Here is a 24,167-nt window from a genome sequence, read left to right as displayed (position 1 = left end):
CCCAAACATTTAACTGTATCCTATACTATTCCTATTTATTACACACTAATAGGCCCACCACTGCCTATCTGCCCTAATATTCCGGTCTATTACTACTTAAGCACTAAACTAGGTTCTATACTCTCCCTACCCATGAACTGAGTGTACCAGGTTACCTTAGGCATTACCAATACAGTACCCACACAGCAGCAACAGTAGCTATAACACTCAGGGCATTTTCCACTATATTTTACACATTCCACACTATACAATAAAATGCACTAAAACCCAAGTCAATATTCACCCTACAATTGCTGTCTTCAAGTTGTTAGTGAGTTGATGTCTCCTTGCGGCACCCTCTTCTGATGTCTGGTTGCTGGTGCCCTATGCAACCACACTGGTTGAACATAGGTAAGGCTGGCCATGACAGTCAGTATAACATTTATTTCCTACTTTACAGGCAAATGCTGGCTGTATAGCTATTACGTTATTTGTCCTACATTACAGGCAGAGTTGGCTGTATAACATCTATGTTATGGTACAGGCAGATGCTGGCTGAATTACTATTACGTTCTTTGTCCTATATTACAGGCAGAGCTGGCTGTATTACAGTTTGGTACGTTCTTTGTCCTATATTACAGGCAGAGCTGGCTGTGAAATTATTACGACCCGCATTACAGGCAGATGCTGACTGTATAACATTTATGTTCTGAGTCCAACACTACAGGCAGATGCTGACTATTACTATTGTGTCCTGATTTTGAGTCCAACACTACAGGCAGATGCTGACTATTACTATTGTGTCCTGATTTATAGGCAGATGCTGGATGTATAACTATTATGTCCAAAGTCAGGGCAGGGTTAAATAGCTGATGGCCTAAGATTCGTTCAACTGAAAGCTATTGCTGCTAAACGTGGATATGCCTAATCCTTCTTTCCATGAAATGCCTTCAGGGAAGGGTTTGGGGAAAAAAAAGTGTTGCCATGTACCACGTTGATCTCTTTTTGTGGGACTCATAGACTCATAGAGACTATACACTAAGTGCAAGGGTTGCAAAAAATTAGGAGGGACTGCAATGCACCCTGGAAGACACATAGCAGAGGACCTCAGAATTTCTTTTCCCTCATTTTAAAGGGAACTTATGACAGGATTGTGCACAGTAACCTACAGACAGTGTCAGGCTGGCGCCGTTATACTGATTAAAACGATACCTTGGTTGATGAAATCCGTGTTTTGGTTGTTGTTTAATCTTTATTTTCAGTTTTTAGTTAATGATATGCTCGCGCTCTGGGGCAGGCCTGGAGTGGCGTTCATATGTGGTGCTGTGATTAGGTATTTATAATGCAGACTGCTGACAGGTCCCTGAACCCTCAGTGACCTCCCTCCTAGTTTGCATAATGAATACCTGTATATACTGAAGAAAAAAAAATAATTCTGCAGGCAGGTGTCAGCCGTGGCACCTGCACTGCAGCATAATCGCAGTCGCAGCTATCAGAGCGTATAGAGATCCAATAGCTGCTACTGCACAGATGCTGGCGGCACCATCTTGCTGGGGAAAAAACATTTCTTCCTCCAAGATGGCACCACCCGGACCTGCACAGTAGCAGCTCTCTAAAGATTTTAAGCAAAGGGTGCCTGTTTATCACCTCAAGATTTTGAGCGAGGTCCGCCTGTTTACCCCCTAAAATTTTGAGCGAGGTCCGCTTGTTGACCCTTTCAAGATTTTAACGAGGACTGCCTGTTTAAACTCTCAAGATTTTGAGTGAGGGATGCCCGTTTACCCTCTCCAGATTTTGAGCGAGGGCCACCTGTTTATCCTCTCAAGATTTTGAGTGAGGGCCGCCTGTTTAAATTTTCAATATTTTGAGTGAGAAGTGTCCGTTTACCCTCTTCGGATTTTGAGTGAGGGATGCCCGTTTACCCTCTCCAAATTTTGAGCGAGGGCCTCCTGTTTACCCTCTCAAGATTTTGAGCTAGGACAGCCTGTTTAAATTTTCAAGATTTTGAGTGAAGGGTGCCTGTTTACCAGCTCCAGATTTTGAGTGAGGGTTGCCTGTTTACCCTCTCAAGATTTTGATCAAGGGCCGCCTGTTTAAACTCTCAAGATTTTAAGTGAAAGAAGCCTGTTTACCCTCTCAAGATTTTGTGGGAGGGCAGCCTGTATACCCTTTAAAGATTTTGAGCAAGGGCAGCCTGTTATGTGTTCCCCAGTGTGGCGCTTTTTTAAAGAAAGTGCGAACTATAAAAGAAAGGTCATTTGCAACCTGTGCCATTCCAAAATCATCAGGGTCCTGACTACTACCAGCTTAGCCACCACCAGCATGCTCAGATACATGTCATCAAAGCACCCCGAACCTCTTCCCCTGTGCTTCGTGTTTGCCAATCCCCTGTACTTCCTCCCTTCACTTGTTACACTTTAGCAAGTACCATCAGCAACCACATACAATACATTGTCCCAGTACAGCGTTTAGCTGTCCCTTCCCCAGGCCTTGGAAAGCAAAAGAATATAACCAGCCACCCACCCACAGGCCCAAACACCAAATGGTCACATTTTCAGACTACTTAGCATGGAAATTTTGCCATTTAGGCTTGTGGACACTGAGGCTTTCTCATGGTGGAGGCCGTCCCTCAGCACTCAGTCCCCAGATGCCACTATTTTTCCCAGTGTACCGTCCCTGTCTTACACCAGCCCGTGTCCCGTAACATCACCCGTGCCCTGACCAACACAGTTAATGGGAACATCCACTTAAAGAACAACACATGGACAAGTGCTTGTGTACAGGGACGCTACATTTCCCTGGGTGAACCTTGTGGAGGCTGGGACCGAGTCGGACCCTTGGACGGCACACATGCTAACTGACGCCAAGGATTTCGGACCCTAGTTGCCTCAGGGTTTCCTCCATCTCCTTACACCAGTTCCTGCACCCTCTCATCCTCCATCTTCAAATTGTTATCTCGGAGCACGTCATCCATATCAATCGCAAGCTGGAATCACTGCCACACTGCCTCTCTGAAGTGGCAACAGGCTCTGCTGAAACTAATTTGTTTAAATTACAAACAGCACACCACTGCACAGTTGAGGACAAGTATAACAGATCAGACAGGTCTAGGCATGGCTGTGTGTGTTAATAGCCATCACCTGGTGATGGCTCTGAAGCTTGGCAAGCTTTCACACATACCATGCCTGACCCACGTACCTAACTTAGTGGTTCAGCAGTTTCTGAAAACCTGCCCAGATTTGCCTGAGCTACTTGTGAAGGTACAACGCGTGTGTGCCCATTTCCGCAAGTCAGCTACAGCTTCCATCGGTATGCCAGTGCTGCTGCAGCGTTTGCAAATACCAAATCACCGACTAATGTGCAACATGATCATACACTGAAGACCGCTGTATCTGATTTCAGGTACTCCTGCACTAATTAGAAACACTATACCATCATTATGCAGGTTTCTGCTAGCAGTGCAGAAGTTAATCTGTTGAGTTGAGAGCTACTGGAGCTTTCCTGCTTTGATAGAGGTGGAAGAGGCATTTGGAGTGTTGTTCACAAGACTGTTGCTTGGTGATTTGTCTATGTGCGTATCCTCATCCTCTCCTATTATGTTTTTCCTTCATTTAGTCTAGGTGTTCCACTCTGTGAGTGCAAATTGAGATTTTGATTTGGCTTTTATCCTAAGTAATATTGTAAGACTCGTTAAAGGGTCGATAATGACTTATATGATTGCTGCTTTCAACAGGTGGAGCTATAGAGTTCAAGTTCTCTTCCTCTCTGAAGAGGCAATTTGCATATTTTTATAATTGATATTTTCATTTATCCCTGTACATCTTCCCTTTTTAGTCTGGTTTGTGCATTCTTACACACCACAACTCCCCATTTACCTGGGTAGGGGATAGATAAAGACTAATTTAGGAGCTCAGCAAGGTGTGTGGAACTGGCGTCTTCACCATCAGAAGTAATCCAGGGTGCATGGATAGCTAGGGCGCCCAAGCTTTAGGAATAGGGAAGAAGCCCCTGGCCCCAGGATATCTTGCAACAGTGCCGTAGGTAAACAGGCCACCCCCACTCCAAATTTTAAGAGGATAAACAGACGGCCCTTGCTCATAAGATAAAATGCTGTGTTGTCACAATGACCCTCTAAATATTAATTATCCAGAAGTCTATTTTCAGTAAAGCTGAAAGGCATAGACTGCTATCTACAGTATATGTTGACTTTTGAATTTGTGTTTCTTTCTTTGGTTGGCCAAGAGTCTGAAATATTGACTCTTCTTGTAGGTTGAATTGATATTGGTAAATTGATGAATAGTTGTTATTTACATCTTATATCAGCTCCAACAGTTTATTGTACTGTTATCTTTGCAAAACAGGGATGCAGTGTCCCTGAACAATGATGTTTGCTGATATTTTGATTACACATTATACCAAGCCATGCAGTTTGTTGACTTGCAAACACTGAAGGATAAACTAAACAATCAAACAATGCGAGTTAATCTCATCAACCCTTCCCCTTGACCTGTGAATAATGGCTTGAAGAACAATTGTGAACTACAAAAAGGGATATGCCTCTGTAACTAGATACATCTTCATATTCAAGACATCCAAAGATCGAACACATCCAAGAGATCCAAAGAACCAGGGACTCTTTACAAAACCACATCCAGGAACACTCTACAGGATAGCTGCCAGATTATGAGTGACACAGATTTGACATTCTACAGCAGGGGTCCCCAACCTGTAGCTCGGGAGCCACATGTGGCTCGCGGTCCCATGAATTGTGGCTCGCGACTGTCTACTAGCTTGGTGCATTACCTCCAGGTCTAGCAAACAGGTATGAAGAGCACATCTCAAAATGATTAATTTTGTGAGCAGCCGTGCACAGAAGTGCAGATCTGGATGCACATTTAATGGTCTTAGGGGTTTAGAGATGTTTTAGGTATGGTACGCTAGAGGATGGTACTGTTAGAGGAGGTGCTTAAAGCTGAATGTGACAGTGTGTTGGGAGTCCTTGATGGGAGAATACTGAAAGGGGGTATTGTGGGAACCCTTGGATCTCAGTGTACTGCTTTGGAGTGATTTCTTTGCAAAATCTTTGGTTATCATTATACCTGTAATGGGGGCTTTGGTTGACACTACTTTGAAGGGGGTGGGAGCTAGATGTGGCTTGCGACCCTCTCTCAGTGCTGAATGTGGCTCGCAACCATTTCTCTAAGCTGAATGTGGCTCTCAAGGTCAGAAAGGTTGGGGACCACTGTTCTACAGGATGCCAGCTTAGGATACCACGGCCCCAGCAGAAAGATTACACATCTGCTCCACTGATACTCACTGAACACATGGATATGTTTGGGGAGGTTAGGATGAGTCCCATGGATACTTTTGGGAAAGCCAGGATTAGAACCCACTGGTCACCTGGCTCCTTGGAGATGCTCAGAGAAGCCAGGTTATGACCCTCTGGTCGTCTGGCCTTGTACCTCAATTAACTGTCAGCTTCCTAAGCTATTCATTATCTCCTCTCTGTGCGTGAAACAGGTGGGGGTAGTCGGCCGTGGAAGTCGCAGCTGTATTAATCTTAATCCCGGCGAGTCAGCAGAAGCGTAAGACTTTATAATTTAGCACCATCTTGGGTATTTTGCTGGGACTGTTCTGTGCTATTTGCTTGTTTTATGGTTCAATATAGTATTGCCACACTGTTTTATCCTGTAAATCATTAAAGAGAGTACCAGCTGTATAATACTATCCAATTATTCAGATTACTCATGCATGAATTATATAAATAGGAGGACAAAGAGTTTTACTGAACATACAATTTATTAAATCCAAAAAAAGACACGAGGTTTACATAGTAAAAATAGATAATACATGTCAAGTGCAAAAAAGAGTGAACTACCCAGGTGAGTGTAAAATGACCTATGGGCCGCACAGAGAACCAAGACAAAACCTGCTTGTACACAGTAATAATGACATACCAATGCCTCGATATGGTTTATGTGATTGGACCTTTCACCTGTACCTAAGCATTCTACTGGTGGGCCGCTAATCACTGCATTACAATGTTGCTAACTACATTGGCAAATGTCCAAATAAAGATTTAACAGTAATATTTACCCATGTGATGTTTGTCTGATTCCTGTGTGGGCCTCAGTCTCCCCAACGCGCGTTTCGCGTGCTATCAGTAGCCTCGCTTCCTCAGGGGCATTAAAGCCAATGTCCCCCGCAAATGAATTAAATTAATAAACAACCATATTCCTCACCTGTCTGAAGTGAAGAGATAAACCATAATGTCCCACAATGATCCTGATGACTTTGAGAGCAGTCACTAATGTGACTACTCTAACCGTCAGCCGGCAACACACTGACAGGATCATGCAATCACTCTTGCAGTGTGTAGTGCTGAGCTGCGGTGAGAACGTTTACCACAGATTATTAGCGGATAAGCCCCGGTGATCTCACGGTACCTCTGCTGCGTGAGAGCTTTCTCACGCAGCAGTGCCATGAGATCATCAGTGAACTTACTCACCGCAGCTCAGCACTACACACAACGCTTCTGTCTGTGTCACCGGCTGCTGGGTAGAGCAGTCGCATCAGCTGATGTGACTGCTCTACAAGTGTGTCATGATTCTCAATGGCGAGAGAACATAGCCCAGCATATATGAGAACTAGCTCTTGGAAGATGGAAACTATACTGACCATGAACTAAACCTGCCGCACAACTAGAAGTAGCCGGGTAGCATGCCTACGTCTTTTAACCCTAGATGCCCAGCGCCAGCCGGAGAACTACCTAATCCTAGCAGAGGAAAAGACAGTCCTGGCTCACCTCTAGAGAAATTTTCCCAAAAGGCAGACAGAGGCCCCCACATATATTGGCGGTGATTTTAGATGAAATGACAAACGTAGTATGAAAATAGGTTTAGCAAAATCGAGGTCCGCTTTCTAGATAGCAGGAAGACAGAAAGGACACTTTCATGGTCAGCAGAAAACTCTATCAAAACACCATCCAGAAATTCCTTTAAGACTCTAGCATTAACTCATAACACCAGAGTGGCAATTTCCGATCACTAGAGCTTTCCAGACACAGTAACGAAACAGCAGCTGTGAACAGGAACAAAATGCAAAAACACACAAGGACAAAAGTCCAACTTAGCTGGGAGTTGTCTAGTAGCAGGAACAAGCACAGAAGGCTTCTGATTACATTGTTGACCGGCAAGAAACTGACAGAGGAGCAAGGTTATATAGCGACTCCCACATCCTGATAGGAGCAGGTGAACAGAGGGGATGATGCACACAAGTTCAATTCCACAAGTGGCCACCGGGGGAGCCCAGAATCCAATTTCACAACAGTACCCCCCCCCTCAAGGAGGGGGCACCGAACCCTCACCAGAACCACCAGGGCGATCAGGATGAGCCCTATGAAAGGCACGGACAAGATCGGAGGCATGAACATCAGAGGCAGTGACCCAAGAATTATCCTCCTGACCGTATCCCTTCCATTTGACCAGATACTGGAGTCTCCGTCTGGAAACACGAGAGTCTAAGATCTTTTCCACAACGTACTCCAACTCACCCTCAACCAACACCGGAGCAGGAGGCTCAACGGAAGGCACAACCGGTACCTCATACCTGCGCAACAATGACCGATGAAAAACATTATGAATCGAAAAGGATGCAGGGAGGTCCAAACGGAAGGACACAGGGTTAAGAATCTCCAATATCTTGTACGGGCCGATGAACCGAGGCTTAAACTTAGGAGAAGAAACCCTCATAGGGACAAAACGAGAAGACAACCACACCAAGTCCCCAACACAAAGCCGAGGACCAACACGACGACGGCGGTTGGCAAAAAGCTGAGTCTTCTCCTGGGACAACTTCAAATTGTCCACCACCTGCCCCCAAATCTGATGCAACCTCTCCACCACAGCATCCACTCCAGGACAATCCGAAGATTCCACTTGACCGGAGGAAAATCGAGGATGAAACCCCAAATTACAGAAAAACGGGGACACCAAGGTGGCAGAGCTGGCCCGATTATTGAGGGCGAACTCCGCCAAAGGCAAAAAAGCAACCCAATCATCCTGATCCGCAGACACAAAACACCTCAAATATGTCTCCAAGGTCTGATTAGTCCGCTCGGTCTGGCCATTAGTCTGAGGATGGAAAGCAGACGAAAAAGACAAATCTATGCCCATCCTAGCACAGAATGCCCGCCAAAATCTAGACACGAATTGGGTCCCTCTGTCAGAAACGATATTCTCAGGAATACCATGCAAACGAACAACATTTTGAAAAAACAGAGGAACCAACTCGGAAGAAGAAGGCAACTTAGGCAAGGGAACCAGATGGACCATCTTAGAGAAACGGTCACACACCACCCAGATGACAGACATCTTCTGAGAAACAGGCAGATCCGAAATAAAATCCATCGAGATGTGCGTCCAAGGCCTCTTCGGGATAGGCAAGGGCAACAACAATCCACTAGCCCGAGAACAACAAGGCTTGGCCCGAGCACAAACGTCACAAGACTGCACAAAGCCTCGCACATCTCGTGACAGGGAAGGCCACCAGAAGGACCTTGCCACCAAATCCCTGGTACCAAAGATTCCAGGATGACCTGCCAACGCAGAAGAATGAACCTCAGAGATGACTCTACTGGTCCAATCATCAGGAACAAACAGTCTACCAGGTGGGCAACGATCAGGTCTATCCGCCTGAAACTCCTGCAAGGCCCGCCGCAGGTCTGGAGAAACGGCAGACAATATCACTCCATCTTTAAGGATACCTGTGGGCTCAGAATTACCAGGGGAGTCAGGCTCAAAACTCCTAGAAAGGGCATCCGCCTTAACATTCTTAGAACCCGGTAGGTACGACACCACAAAATTAAACCGAGAGAAAAACAACGACCAGCGCGCCTGTCTAGGATTCAGGCGCCTGGCAGACTCAAGGTAAATTAAATTTTTGTGGTCAGTCAATACCACCACCTGATGTCTGGCCCCCTCAAGCCAGTGACGCCACTCCTCAAAAGCCCACTTCATGGCCAAAAGCTCCCGATTCCCAATATCATAATTCCGCTCGGCGGGCGAAAATTTACGGGAAAAAAAAGCACAAGGTCTCATCACGGAGCAGTCGGAACTTCTCTGCGACAACACCGCCCCAGCTCCGATTTCAGAAGCGTCGACCTCAACCTGAAAAGGAAGAGCAACATCAGGCTGACGCAACACTGGGGCGGAAGAAAAGCGGCGCTTGAGCTCCCGAAAGGCCTCCACAGCATCAGGGGACCAATCAGCAACATCAGCACCCTTCTTAGTCAAATCAGTCAATGGTTTTACAACATCAGAAAAACCAGCAATAAATCGACGATAAAAGTTAGCAAAGCCCCAAAATTTCTGAAGACTCTTAAGAGAAGAGGGTTGCGTCAAATCACCAATAGCCTGAACCTTGACAGGATCCATCTCGATGGAAGAGGGGGAAAAAATGTATCCCAAGAAAGAAATCTTTTGAACCCCAAAAACACACTTAGAACCCTTCACACACAAGGAATTAGACCGCAAAACCTGAAAAACCCTCCTGACCTGCTGGACATGAGAGTCCCAGTCATCCGAAAAAATCAGAATATCATCCAGATACACAATCATAAATTTATCCAAATAATCGCGGAAAATGTCATGCATAAAGGACTGGAAGACTGAAGGGGCATTTGAAAGACCAAAAGGCATCACCAAATACTCAAAATGGCCCTCGGGCGTATTAAATGCGGTTTTCCACTCATCCCCCTGCTTGATTCGCACCAAATTATACGCCCCACGGAGATCAATCTTAGAGAACCACTTGGCCCCCTTTATACGAGCAAACAAATCAGTAAGCAGTGGTAACGGATATTGATATTTAACCGTGATTTTATTCAAAAGTCGATAATCAATACACGGCCTCAAAGAGCCGTCTTTCTTAGACACAAAGAAAAAACCGGCTCCTAAGGGAGATGACGAAGGACGAATATGTCCCTTTTCCAAGGACTCCTTTATATATTCTCGCATAGCAGCGTGTTCAGGCACAGACAGATTAAATAAACGACCCTTAGGGTATTTACTACCCGGAATCAAGTCTATGGCACAATCGCACTCCCGGTGCGGAGGTAGTGAACCAACCTTGGGTTCTTCAAAAACGTCACGAAAGTCAGACAAGAATTCAGGAATCTCAGAGGGAATAGATGATGAAATGGAAACCAAAGGTACGTCCCCATGAGTTCCTTTACATCCCCAGCTTAACACAGACATAGCTCTCCAGTCGAGGACTGGGTTATGAGATTGCAGCCATGGCAATCCCAGCACCAAAACATCATGTAGATTATACAGCACCAGAAAGCGAATAACCTCCTGGTGATCCGGATTAACACGCATAGTCACTTGTGTCCAGTATTGTGGTTTATTACTAGCCAATGGGGTGGAGTCAATCCCTTTCAGAGGTATCGGAGCCTCCAGTGGCTCCAAATCATACCCACAGCGTTTGGCAAAGGACCAATCCATAAGACTCAAAGCAGCGCCAGAGTCGACATAGGCGTCCGCGGTAATAGATGACAAAGAACAAATCAGGGTCACAGATAGAATAAACTTAGACTGTAAAGTGCTAATTGAAACAGACTTGTCAGGCTTCTTAGTACGCTTAAAGCATGCTGATATAACATGAGTTGAATCACCACAATAGAAGCACAACCCATTTTTTCGTCTAAAATTCTGCCGCTCGCTTCTGGACAGAATTCTATCACATTGCATATTTTCTGGCGTTTTCTCAGTAGACACCGCCAAATGGTGCACAGGTTTGCGCTCCCGCAGACGCCTATCGATCTGAATAGCCATCGTCATGGACTCATTCAGACTCGCAGGCACAGGGAACCCCACCATAACATCCTTAATGGCATCAGAGAGACCTTCTCTGAAAATCGCCGCCAGGGCGCACTCATTCCACTGAGTAAGCACAGACCATTTGCGGAATTTTTGGCAGTATATTTCAGCTTCATCTTGCCCCTGAGACAAGGACATCAAGGCCTTTTCCGCCTGAAGCTCTAAATGAGGTTCCTCATAAAGCAACCCCAAGGCCAGAAAAAACGCATCCACATTGAGCAACGCAGGATCCCCTGGTGCCAATGCAAAAGCCCAGTCTTGAGGGTCGCCCCGGAGCAAGGAAATTACAATCCTGACCTGCTGTGCAGGGTCTCCGGCAGAGCGAGACTTCAGGGACAAAAACAATTTGCAATTATTTTTAAAATTTTGAAAGTGAGATCTATTCCCCGAGAAGAATTCAGGCAAAGGAATTCTAGGCTCAGACACAGGTGCATGAACAACAAAATCTTGCAAATTTTGTACCTTTGTGGCGAGATTATTCAAACCTGTAGCTACACTCTGAAGATCCATTTGAAACAGGTGAACACAGAGCCATTCAAGGATTAGAAGGAGAGAAAGAGAGGAAGGCTGCAGTATAGGCAGACTAGCAAGTGATTCAATTAAGAGCACACTCAGAACTAGAGGAAAAAAAAAAATAAAATAAAAATTGTAGCAGACTTCTTTTTTCTCTCCTTTCTCAGCCAGAAATTTAACCCTTTTTTGGGCCGGTCAAACTGTCATGATTCTCAATGGCGAGAGAACATAGCCCAGCATATATGAGAACTAGCTCTTGGAAGATGGAAACTATACTGACCATGAACTAAACCTGCCGCACAACTAGAAGTAGCCGGGTAGCATGCCTACGTCTTTTAACCCTAGATGCCCAGCGCCAGCCGGAGAACTACCTAATCCTAGCAGAGGAAAAGACAGTCCTGGCTCACCTCTAGAGAAATTTTCCCAAAAGGCAGACAGAGGCCCCCACATATATTGGCGGTGATTTTAGATGAAATGACAAACGTAGTATGAAAATAGGTTTAGCAAAATCGAGGTCCGCTTTCTAGATAGCAGGAAGACAGAAAGGACACTTTCATGGTCAGCAGAAAACTCTATCAAAACACCATCCAGAAATTCCTTTAAGACTCTAGCATTAACTCATAACACCAGAGTGGCAATTTCCGATCACTAGAGCTTTCCAGACACAGTAACGAAACAGCAGCTGTGAACAGGAACAAAATGCAAAAACACACAAGGACAAAAGTCCAACTTAGCTGGGAGTTGTCTAGTAGCAGGAACAAGCACAGAAGGCTTCTGATTACATTGTTGACCGGCAAGAAACTGACAGAGGAGCAAGGTTATATAGCGACTCCCACATCCTGATAGGAGCAGGTGAACAGAGGGGATGATGCACACAAGTTCAATTCCACAAGTGGCCACCGGGGGAGCCCAGAATCCAATTTCGCAACACAAGTGATCCTTATCGTCATGATGTATTATGGCGTATAGGTGAGGAATATTACTTTATCTCTTTTCCAGGTGACATGGGCATCGGGGATTAGGCGTTAATGTGAGTATATGGTTTTTTTAATTTTTTACAGAAGACAAGAGCTTCAGGGATTAGGTGTAAGGTGAGTATATAGTAAGATTTAAATTTTTTATTTCAATATTTATTTTTAATTTTACGTTGAGCACAGGCGCTGGCTGATGACTACGACCATCAGCCGCCACCTGCTCCCACTGTTATCAGTGACAGCAGACATAGGCTGATGGGAATAGTAGTCTCTCATCAGACGAAGTCTGTGACCTGCAGTAAGCTTTTCACGACGGGTCACAGTCACAGCTGCAAGGTCACACTGAAATCTGACAGCGTGACACTACAGCGCTCTGACCGACGGTAATGATCTTACCGACGGCATCGTTACTACCGATCAGAGATGCTGTGTGCATACATAGTTAGTGGAAACTGATTAATTTACTAACATTGGCAGAATTTTGCTGATTTTCAGGAAAATGCTTGGGAAATCCAAATGTGCAAGGTTCTTGCCAAATTTGAGATTGGCGAACGTTTTCCGAACAAGTTCGCTCATCTCTTAACATAATTCAGAATTTATATGATTAACAACCATCTTGATTAGTTTATTTGTGAAACTATTGAGGAACATGAGTGGCAGATTAAAAAAAACTAATGAAAATTTGTGTCTAAACGCAACCTTATTTCACCAAAAAATGTTACCAGACTTGGAATCTTCACCATACTACTAGCTTTTTAGAACAGTTAAGAGTTCTCTGAAATTTCTGGGAAAAGTTCCTGGTTACAAAATTACTGAAATATCTATAAGAGATTACCACTTAAATGTGCGTTAAAAAGTGGTTTTCAGCAAGTGTGGTCTTATCAAAGATGATGGGTAGAATGCATAATTTATGGCATGGGACCAAATATCTGTCACAGGAAATCTGGTCTGGATAAGGCTGTTGCCTTATCAAAGAGGTTGCATTTTTCGTAGGGTTTTTACGAAAATCCTATGTTTTCATTTATGTTCTCATATTTCTTCTTTAGGAGCATACAGTTCTTCAGCCTCTTGACTTCTTGCTTGCCGGGGGATGATGTGTTTCTGAAGATTGCCAGTTGAGTCCAGCGGTATGATTGCAATGAAACAGGCTACTCTGTGACCACATAGCTCCATTCTTGAGGATGGAGTGAATTGCAAAGTATATTGGTCTTCAAACATTTTGCAATTTTAACTATTTAATGAGATGCAACAAGCCCTTTAATCACACATTCATCCATTCAGTAGCAATTTAATGCACCTTAAGCACAATCCTGTAGTTCAGGATTCAGATTATGTGTGAAAGATCTGCTTTTCCATAATCGTACACTATATGCCCCTAGGCATTTTTCAGTCACGTTATTAAAAAAAAGAACAAAAAACGCCCACAGGATTAGCAGCACCGAAGAAGTATAGCACATCAAATCTTCATAAGGTAAACAGTGATATAATACAAACCATATACAGTACAGACCAAAAGTTTGGACACACCTCATTTAAAGATTTTTCTGTATTTTCATGACTATGAAAATTGTTTTTCACACTGAAGGCATCAAAACTATAAATTAACACATGTGGAATTATATACTTAACAAACAAGTGTGAAACAACTGAAATTATGTCTTATGTTCTAGGTTCTTCAAAGTAGCCACCTTTTGCTTTGATGACTGCTTATACATCTCAATTTAAATTGCAGATTAAATTACCACAATGAGTTTTTGACGTTGCGTATTTTGCTGCACAGAAAACGCATAGTCTTTCAATTCCAGCAAAGTGGATTGGTTTTGTGGAAATCTCAAGCCCACTGTCTTCTTTTTTATGTATATATAAAGAAACCAGCAATATAGATCCAAATAAATATACCAAACTCAAAATAATCATGAATAATAAGGAGAAATCAAGAGTTTTTACGTATAAAAAAATATATATTTTATTACATATAATATTAACAAATGTTCATCATTATAATAATACAAAGACAATATGTCAATATGGAAAAGAAGATGATCCAACTTGGTGATAGCGCAGCGTGATCGCTAAAACAAAGGGCTGACTATGTGCTGAGATTCCCAAACAATTGCTAACTGCCAGGTGGGCATATTACGAAGTAACACCAAATAGTCCTATATTGAATGAGTGTGACAACAAATATAATATAACGGTACCGACCGCGCTGATCTAGTGGCAGCGCTGATCCAATAAACCATAAGTGTCACACCTAACATCCAATGGGGAACCGCACATAAAGAGTGACAAAGTATAAAGGTTATTTACCCATATTACGGAGATGTCAGACCTGGGAGCGATCACTCTCCCCGACGCGCGTTTCGCGAGAAAACTCTCGCTTCCTCAAGGGGGCGTCAAGAGATCGCAGCGGCCATTTTCCTGAAGCAGAGTTCGCATCTCTGCTTCAGGAAAATGGCCGCCGCGATCTCCATCTGCGCACGCGTGGCATCCCGCGGCCATTTTCCTGAAGCCCCAGGCAGCAGAGCGCTCCATCTGCGCACGCGCGGCCACAGGAAGATGGCCGCCCCCACCGATCACCAGGGGAATAGCGCAGATCGTGCTCTTTTCCCTCCCCTGTGCAGTGGATTCTGGACTTGGGCATGCGCAAACCACTACGCCACCAACGGAAAACTAAGCAAGATCTGGGGGAAGACACCACGCCCATCTGACCAGACCAGCCTGATTGACAGGCGAAAACAGCTACTTTGGTAACGTATTTCGGCAGCATAGGTGGGGAATCGGGGTCCACAAAATACACTATTGTAATGCACAGCTCAGGCCCTATTTAACAGTATTTTTATCTCATACGGAAAAAACGGGGTGACAGGTTCCCTTTAACCCCTTCCTGACATCTGACGTACTATCCCGTCGAGGTGGGGTGGGCCCGTATGACCGCCGACGGGATAGTACGTCATCATCGATCAGCGGCGCTCACGGGGGGAGCGCGGCCGATCGCGGCCGGGTGTCAGCTGCATATCGCAGCTGACATCCGGCACTATGTGCCAGGAGCGATCACGGACCGCCCCCGGCACATTAACCCCCGGCACACCGCGATCAAACATGATCGCAGTGTACCGGCGGTATAGGGAAGCATCGCGCAGGGAGGGGGCTCCCTGCGGGCTTCCCTGAGACCCCCGGAGCAACGCGATGTGATCGCGTTGCTCTGAGGGTCTCCTACCTCCCTCCTCGCCGCAGGTCCCGGATCCAAGATGGCCGCGGCATCCGGGTCCTGCAGGGAAGGAGGTGGCTTACCGAGTGTCTGCTCAGAGCAGACACTTGGTAAGCCTGCAGCCCTGCACAGCAGATCGTCGATCTGGCAGAGTGCTGTGCACACTGCCAGATCAATGATCTGTGATGTCCCCCCCTGGGACAAAGTAAAAAAGTAAAAAAAAAAATTTTCCACATGTGTAAAAAAAAAATAAAAAAAATTCCTAAATAAATAATAATAAAAAAAAATATATTATTCCCATAAATACATTTCTTTATCTAAATAAAAAAAACAAAACAATAAAAGTACACATATTTAGTATCGCCGCGTCCGTAACGACCCAACCTATAAAACTGCCCCACTAGTTAACCCCTTCAGTAAACACCGTAAGAAAAAAAAAAAAAAAACGAGGCAAAAAACAACGCTTTATTACCATACCGCCGAACAAAAAGTGGAATAACACACGATCAAAAAGACATGATATCCATGGTACCGCTGAAAACGTCATCTTGTCCCGCAAAAAACAAGCCGCCATACAGCATCATCAGCAAAAAAATAAAAAAGTTATAGTCCTGAGAATAAAGCGATACCAAAATAATTATTTTTTCTATATTTTAGTTTTTATCGTATAAAAGCGCCAAAACATAAAAAAATGATATAAATGAGATATCGCTGTAATCGTACTGACCCGACGAATAAAACTGCTTTATCAATTTTACCAAACGCGAAACGGTATAAACGCCTCTCCCAAAAGAAATTCATGAATAGCAGGTTTTTGGTCATTCCGCCTCACAAAAATCGGAATAAAAAGCGATCAAAAACGGTCACGTGTCCAAAAATGTTACCAATAAAAACGTCAACTCGTCCCGCAAAAAACAAGACCTCACATGACTCTGTGGAGCAAAATGTGGAAAAATTATAGGTCTCAAAATGTGGAGACGCAAAAACTTTTTTGCTATAAAAAGCGTCGCTGGTTTCACACTTGCGTTTTTGTCTGCAGCGTTTTTTGCACAAAAAACCTAGTGCCACGTATTTCAGTGCCACGTATTTCAGTGCCACGTATTTCAGTGCCACGTATTTAAGTGCCACGTATCACATATTTCAGTGCCACGTATTTAAGTGCCACGTATTTAAGTGCCACGTATTTAAGTGCCACGTATTTCAGTGCCACGTATTTCAGTGCCACGTATTTCAGTGCCACGTATTTCAGTGCCACGTATCACATATTTCAGTGCCACGTATTTCAGTGCCACGTATTTCAGTGCCACGTATTTCAGTGCCACGTATTTCAGTGCCACGTATCACGTATTTCAGTGCCACGTGTTTCAGTGCCACGTATTTAAGTGCCACGTATCACGTATTTCAGTGCCACGTATTTCAGTGCCACGTATTTCAGTGCCACGTATTTCAGTGCCACGTATTTCAGTGCCACGTATTTAAGTGCCACGTATCACATATTTCAGTGCCACGTATTTAAGTGCCACGTATTTAAGTGCCACGTATTTCAGTGCCACGTATTTAAGTGCCACGTATTTCAGTGCCACGTATTTCAGTGCCACGTATTTCAGTGCCACGTATTTCAGTGCCACGTATTTCAGTGCCACGTATTTCAGTGCCACGTATTTCAGTGCCACGTATTTCAGTCACGTTTAGGGTTAGGGTTAGGGGTAGGGTTAGGGTTAGGGCTAGGGTTGGAGGTAAAGTTAGGGTTAGGGTTTGGATTACATTTACGTTTGGATTAGGGTTGGGATTAGAATTATGGGTGTGTCAGGGCTAGGGGTGTGGTTAGGGTTACCGTTGGGATTAGGGTTAGGGGTGTGTTTGGGTTAGGGTTTCAGGTAGAATTGGGGAGTTTCCACTGTCCAGGCACATCAGGGGCTCTCCAAGCGCGACATGGCGTCCAATCTCAATTCCAGCCAATTCTGCGTTGAAAAAGTAAAACAGTGCTCCTTCCCTTCCGAGCTCTCCCGTGCGCCCAAAAAGGGGTTTACCCCAACATATGTGTTATCAGCGTACTCGGGACAAATTGAACAACAACTTCAGGGGTCCAAGTTCTCTTGTTATCCTTAGGAAAATAAAAATTTGGGGGGCTAAAAATCATTTTTGTGGGAAAAAAAAGATGTTTTATTTTCACGGCTCTGCGTTATAAACTGTAGTGAAACACTTGGGGGTTCAAAGTTCTCACAACACATCTAGATAAGTTCCTTGGGAGGTCTAGTTTCCAATATGGGGTCACTTGTGGGGGGTTTGTACTGTTTGGGTACATCAGGGGCTCTGCAAATGCAACGTGACGCCTGCAGACCAATCCATTTAAGGCTGCATTCCAAATGGCGCTCCTTCCCTTCCGAGCTCTGTCATGCACCCAAACAGTGGTTCCCCCCCACATATGGGGTATCAGCGTACTCAGGACAAATTGGACAACAACTTTTGGGGTCTAATTTATCCTGTTACCCTTGTGAAAATACAAAACTGGGGGCTAAAAAATCATTTTTGTGAAAAAAAAAAAGAATTTTTATTTTCACGGCTTTGCGCTATAAACTTTAGTGAAACACTTGGGGGTTCAAAGTTCTCAAAACACATCTAGATAAGTTCCTTGGGAGGTCTAGTTTCCAATATGGGGTCACTTGTGGGGGGTTTGTACTGTTTGGGTACTCAGGGGCTCTGCAAATGCAACGTGACGGCTGCTGACCAATCCATTTAAGTCTGCATTCCAAATGGCGCTCCTTCCCTTCCGAGCTCTGTCATGCGCCCAAACAGTGGTTCCCCCCCACATATGGGGTATCAGCGTACTCAGGACAAATTGGAAAACAAATTTTGGGGTCTAATTTATCCTGTTACCCTTGTAAAAATACAAAGCTGGGTGCTAAAAAATCATTTTTGAGAAAAAAAATAAAAATTATTTTCACGGCTCTGCGTTATAATCTGTAGTGAAACACTTGGGGGTTCAAAGCTCTCAAAACACATCTAGATAAGATCCTTAGGGGGTCTACTTTCCAAAATGGTGTCACTTGTAGGGAGTTTCAATGTTTAGGCACATCAGGGGCTCTCCAAACGCAACATGGCGTCCCATCTCAATTCCAGTCAATTTTGCATTGAAAAGTCAAATGGCGCTCCTTCCCTTCCAAGCTCTGCCATGCGCCCAAACAATGGTTTACACCCACATATGGGGTATCAGCGTACTCAGGACAAATTGGCCAACATTTTTTGGGATCCAATTTCTTCTCTTACCCTTGGGAAAATAAAAAATTGGGGGCGAAAAGATCATTTTTGTGAAAAAATATGATTTTTTATTTTTACGGCTCTGCATTATAAACTTCTGTGAAGCACTTGGTGGGTCAAAGTGCTCACCACACATCTAGATAAGTTCCTTAGGGGGTCTACTTTCCAAAATGGTGTCACTTGTAGGGAGTTTCAATGTTTAGGCACATCAGGGGCTCTCCAAACGCAACATGGCGTCCCATCTCAATTCCAGTCAATTTTGCATTGAAAAGTCAAATGGCGCTCCTTCCCTTCCAAGCTCTGCCATGCGCCCAAACAATGGTTTACACCCACATATGGGGTATCATCGTACTCAGGACAAATTGCACAACATTTTTTGGGGTCCAATTTCTTCTCTTACCCTTGGGAAAATAAAAAATTGGGGGCGAAAAGATCATTTTTGTGAAAAAATATGATTTTTTATTTTTACGGCTCTGCATTATAAACTTCTGTGAAGCACTTGGTGGGTCAAAGTGCTCACCACACATCAAGATAAGTTCCTTAGGGGGTCTACTTTCCAAAATGGTGTCACTTGTAGGGGGTTTCAGTGTTTAGGCACATCAGGGGCTCTCCAAACGCAACATGGCGTCCCATCTCAATTCCAGTCAATTTTGCATTGAAAAGTCAAATGGCGCTCCTTCCCTTCCAAGCTCTGCCATGCGCCCAAACAATGGTTTACACCCACATATGGGGTATCATCGTACTCAGGACAAATTGCACAACATTTTTTGGGGTCCAATTTCTTCTCTTACCCTTGGGAAAATAAAAAATTGGGGGCGAAAAGATCATTTTTGTGAAAAAATATGATTTTTTATTTTTACGGCTCTGCATTATAAACTTCTGTGAAGCACTTGGTGGGTCAAAGTGCTCACCACACATCAAGATAAGTTCCTTAGGGGGTCTACTTTCCAAAATGGTGTCACTTGTAGGGGGTTTCAGTGTTTAGGCACATCAGGGGCTCTCCAAACGCAACATGGCGTCCCATCTCTATTCCAGTCAATTTTGCATTGAAAAGTCAAATGGCGCTCCTTTCCTTCCGAGCTCTGCCATACGCCCAAACAGTGGTTTACCCCCACATATGGGGTATCAGCGTACTCAGGACAAATTGTACAACAACTTTGGGGGTCCATTTTCTCCTGTTACCCTTGGTAAAATAAAACAAATTGGAGCTGAAATAAATTTTGTGTGAAAAAAAGTTAAATGTTCATTTTTATTTAAACATTCCAAAAATTCCTGTGAAACACCTGAAGGGTTAATAAACTTCTTGAATGTGGTTTTGAGCACCTTGAGGGGTGCAGTTTTTAGAATGGTGTCACACTTGAGTATTTTCTATCATATAGACCCCTCAAAATGACTTCAAATGAGATGTGGTCCCTAAAAAAAATGGTGTTGTAAAAATGAGAAATTTCTGGTCAACTTTTAACCCTTATAACTCCGTCACAAAAAAAAATTTTGGTTCCAAAATTGTACTGATGTAAAGTAGACATGTGGGAAATGTTACTTATTAAGTATTTTGCGTGACATATGTCTGTGATTTAAGGGCATAAAAATTCAAAGTTGGAAAATTGCAAAATTTTCAAAATTTTCGCCAAATTTCCATTTTTTTCACAAATAAACGCAAGTTATATCGAATAAATTTTACCACTAACATGAAGTACAATATGTCACGAGAAAACAATGTCAGAATCGCCAAGATCCGTCAAAGCGTTCCAGAGTTATAGCCTCATAAAGGGACAGTGGTCAGAATTGTAAAAATTGGCCCGGTCATTAACGTGCAAACCACCCTTGGGGGTGAAGGGGTTAAATTAAAATCATCCTCTGTACCATATGTAAACATCACATGCCATACATTTTTTGCAAAGTTACATGAACGAGGGCAACATAAGATAGGATAGGATTAGATAGGACTTTTATGTTTTTTCAGGTTACCAGTTTTAATGAAATGTATAGGTGGTAATATAAAATACATAGAGACTGATTCAACAAAACTGGCATTTTTTACACCAGTCGTAAAGTCAGCTGAAGTAAGGCTACTTTCACACTAGCGTTAACTGCATTCCGTCACAATGCGTCGTTTTGCCGAAAAAACGCATCCTGCAAAAGTGTTTGCAGGATGCGTTTTTTCACCATTGATTAACATTAAGCGACGCATTGTGACGGATTGCCACACGTCGCACCCGTCGTGCGACGGATGCGTCGTGCAGTGGCGGACCGTCGTGAGCAAAAAACGCTACATGTAACGTTTTTTGCTCACGACGGTCCGCTTTTTCCGACCGCGCATGCGTGGCCGGAACTCCGCCCCCACCTCCCCGCACCTCACAATGGGGCAGCGGATGCGCTGGAAAAATGCATCCACTGCCCCCGTTGTGCGGCGGAGACAACGCTAGCGTCGGGAATGTCGGCCCGACGCACAGCGATGGGCCGAGCCCGACGCTAGTGTGAAAGTAGCCTAAGATGGTCCAAATTCATTAAAGGGATTTGCCAACAATTTGATACTATGTACTCATCCCAAGGCTACGACCACATAACAGTATTTTCTCTCATCTGAATCTGATCAGAGTATGATCATAGTGTGATCTGATTTTCTCTGATGACGAGAAGATGGAAAAATGTCTCCATCTTTTCCAGTACAGTCCGATTTTTTCCACGGACTCACTTGATTTGAATGGTCTGATCCATTCTTGATCCCTGATCTTCTGTAATCCACCCAAATCCCCTACTCCACCTTTCCCTCCCTTTTTGCTCTCTCCCCCTTTTCGTAACCCTCTCCCCACCCCGCCTTCTGCCACAGAGCGCTGATCAGTACTTGATGGCAAAAATTTTGGAAGTTTTCTTTTTTGTTCATGTGTCCTGCAGCCTTTGAGCTCAAATCACTGATCGGTACCCTTGCTCACTATTTTCCTGGACTTTTTTTCCCCTATGTTTTCTTCCCCCTCTTTGCATCACCTCTGTGCATGCGTCGTGCAGCTGCCGAGCCACTGATCAGTTACACTGACTGATCAGCATCAGTGTTCGCTTTTTGGCAAGGACTTTTTTTTTCCAGTCTATTTTTTTAATCCCCTTTTAGCACCACATCTATGCTTGCATTTGACAACAGTTGAGAGGAGATCGGTGACAAACATCACTGATCGACATCCAGTTGTTGTTTTTTGTGTGAAAAAAAAGAATTAAAAAATAATATAGATTAGTTGATAGGACTAGATTAGGGACAATACAAATATAGCGTAGTAATCAGCGTCTACTACAGTATTTTTTTGAGAATCACATCCAGGGCCGGACTGGGACAAAAAAGCATCCTTGCCACACAAACCCCACCAGCCCCGATCAGTGAACTTTTGCTATACTTTGTTATGCCCCTCACCACTCTATTAAAGAAGTTATTTGAAGAGCCACATGTGAAAGGCGCCACAGTGTGTATGATAGACCACAGCCCCATTTACATGGTGCTCTTCAAAGCTACGTTTCCCAGGATCATTGGGGTCCCAGTGGTCAGATCCACAACAAACAAAAAGTCATCCCCTATCCAGAAGATAGGAGGGAACTTCCGAAATTGGGATAACCCTCCATACAGTATTATGAGCACCACAGTCCTCCATATAGTATTATGGGCACCACATAGTCCTCCATACATTGTTATGGGTACCACATAGGCCTCCAGTTTTATGGGCACCACGTAGTCCTCCATACAGTGTTATTGGCACCATATAACCCTCCATACAATATTATGGGCACCAGAGTCCTCCATACAGTATCATGAGCACCACTTAGTCCTCCATACAGTGTTATGGGCACCGCATAGTCCTCCATACAGTATTATGGCCACCACATAATGTTCCATACAGTATGATGGACCCATATATTGCTCCATACAGTATAATGGGCCCCACATATTCCTCCATACGGTATAATGGGTCCATATAATGCTCCATACAGTATTATGGGCCACATATATTACTGCATACAATATTATGGGCCCCATATATTGCTCCATACAGTAAAATGCGCCCCATATATTACTCCATACAGTATAATGGGCTCCAAATATTACTTCATACAGTATAATGGAACAATCAATACTTGTCCCCGTTGCCCACTGCTCTGGTCTCCTCAGTGTATTCTGACCCTTTGCACTGCTTGGCACAGAGGAGGCGCTATAGTGACGTCATTGCGCCCTCTGTGCTAAGACATCACAGAGCTCAGACACAGAGGGGGAAAGATGGGAGAGGATGGCTCCCTCACATTATTGTTTTCAACTGTGTTGGTGCTGGCACCTGGGCCCAACTACTTTCGAGCCCCATATAATGTCATGCCCCCGTCAGCTTGTGGACCCCAGCACTTGCCTGCTTGTGCTGGGTGGTGATGTAGGCCTTGATATTTGTGTCATAACTCAGCACCACCAAATATTAAGCAGTGGGTGAAATGCTTTTAGGACACACACCCTTAAATCAAAAGGATTTATAAAAATAAAATAATCAGCACACCAATTAAATAAGAGAAAAATGGAGGACTCTATTATCCCATGTGGTAACATTTTAATTTCATAGCAGAGAAATGTTCTGTTATGGATCTGAAACATTGTCACATGGGCTAATAAGGAGTCCTCCACTTTCCACAATTAATCGTAGTGCTTCTTATTTTCATATATACACACATACACACATAGAGCAGATTCTTACAGTGGGTACGGAAAGTATTCAGACCCCTTTAAATTTTTCACTTTGTTTCAATGCAGCCATTTGGTAAATTCAAAAAAGTTCATTTTTTTCTCATTAATGTACACTCTGCTGTTAGGGCTGGCGGAACGCACCAAGTAATATGAGTGATAAGAGGTGCGTTCGCAGCCCGGGGTCCACCGTGCAGAGATGGAACCTGCTGCTAAGTAATGGCGGACACAATATGGCGGTATAACATGTTCACACACAGGTTAGATTCACCCGGTATGAAAAGGGAGACGAAACCTGTTGCTTCACAGGGCCACCGAACCGCAGAGTGAGCACTAGGGTGAGGCCACAGAACTCTGCCCCAAGGACTGGGGAAAGAGTCGCTCTAGACCAATAGTGCTCGGCGCCGCTACCGCGGTGCCAGGGAAAAATGAACAAACATTTACCGCACGAGGGTGCGTACAGCGCCGCACTGGCGGACGCCACTAACCACCCAGTCTAGGGCCAGGAAAGCGCACTGATTGCACACGGTGCCGCACTGGCGGTCGCAGCTGGATAGACGCTGTAAGGATCGTGCTCTTGTGTTTGGATAGCACTGTCTGGCACTAGATTACTTCATCATTCGCGAGCAGTCAACAACTCTAGGGATGGG

The sequence above is a fragment of the Ranitomeya variabilis genome, chromosome 1, assembly GCF_051348905.1.
Source record: "Ranitomeya variabilis isolate aRanVar5 chromosome 1, aRanVar5.hap1, whole genome shotgun sequence".
Lineage (NCBI taxonomy): Eukaryota > Metazoa > Chordata > Amphibia > Anura > Dendrobatidae > Ranitomeya > Ranitomeya variabilis.
The sequence above is the reverse complement of the archived record's forward strand: the minus strand, read 5'-3'. Positions refer to the sequence as shown.